General features: G+C 46.6%; 1 protein-coding gene across 1 annotated transcript in view; it reads right to left on the reverse strand.

Moving 5' to 3' along the window:
* Positions 1 to 1,128, reverse strand: part of BAIAP2L2 (BAR/IMD domain containing adaptor protein 2 like 2) — a 46,388-nt gene that overhangs the window by 4,848 nt on the left and 40,412 nt on the right. The gene's annotated exons all lie outside the window — the stretch shown is intronic.

Below are 1,128 nucleotides of genomic sequence, written 5' to 3' on the forward strand. Positions count from 1 at the left end.
CACCAGAGCTCCTTATTCACCCTAACAGAGCTTGCTAAATAGAGAGAAAGCGGACACAGCAAAGCAAGCTAAGCAATAGACAGTGACAAATTTCTGATAGCATCGTTTGTGCTGCTGGGTCCAGTGAGACCTGAAACCCTTAACCTAAATAATGATAATACTAAGTAAAGTACTTTTTGTGTTTAAGCCAATTTGAGCTCGTTTTCAGAATGAGATCCTGCAAACACAGTTCTCCGGTCCCACAGTCTACATAAGCATCTCTCTTCCAGTATTGCCAGCATCCTGCATCTGCCTCTGCTTGAATTTGCTCAAAACAGGAAACTCAGCTGACCACACTGTCCACACCACCTTGGATGCTCTAGGGGGTTTCAACGATGAGTTGGAATCGACCCAATGGCAGAGGGTTTCGGTTTGGTGCCCACTAGCCATAAAAGCCTTTCCCTTTCCATCCAAAACTTCCCCTCCCTGGAAGCCTAGTTCAAGCCTGTCACTTTGGGAATAACAACTTCACTTCGTTGAGCACTAACTCTGAGCCTGATCCAGTATTAAATACTTGACCTCTATTATCTTACTTGACTCTCACACTTGTTGTTGTTGTTGTTGTTAAGTGCCGTCGAGTCGTTTCCACATGTTGTCAGTGGTGTAATCCACTTGTTAGGTGCCGTCAAGTTGGCTGTGACTCTGAGTGACCCCGTGGACAACAGAACGAAACACTGCCTGGTCCCGTGCCAGCCTCGCAATCCTTGCTATACCTGAGCCCATCATTGCAGCCACTGTGTCAATTCCTCTCACTGAGGGCCTTCCCCTTCTTCGCTGACCCTCCACTTTACCACACATGACATCCTTCTCCAGGGAATGGTCCCTTCTGACAATATCACCAAAGCAGGTGAGATGAAGTCTGGCCATTCTCGCTTCCAGGGAACATTCTGGCTGCACTTCTTCCAGGACACACTTGTTCATTCTTCTGGCAGTCTATGGTGTTTTCAGACTTCTTAGCCAACACCACAATTCAAAGGTATGAACTCCTCTTCAATCTTCCTTATTCATTGTCCAGCTTTCACATGCGTGTGAGGCCATTGAAAATACCATGGCTTGGGTTAGGCACACCTTAGTCTTCAAAGTGACATC

This window comes from Orycteropus afer, unplaced genomic scaffold, assembly GCF_000298275.1.
Source record: "Orycteropus afer afer isolate SDZICR_OR568_19922 unplaced genomic scaffold, OryAfe1.0 scaffold00083, whole genome shotgun sequence".
In the NCBI taxonomy this organism is placed as follows: domain Eukaryota; kingdom Metazoa; phylum Chordata; class Mammalia; order Tubulidentata; family Orycteropodidae; genus Orycteropus; species Orycteropus afer.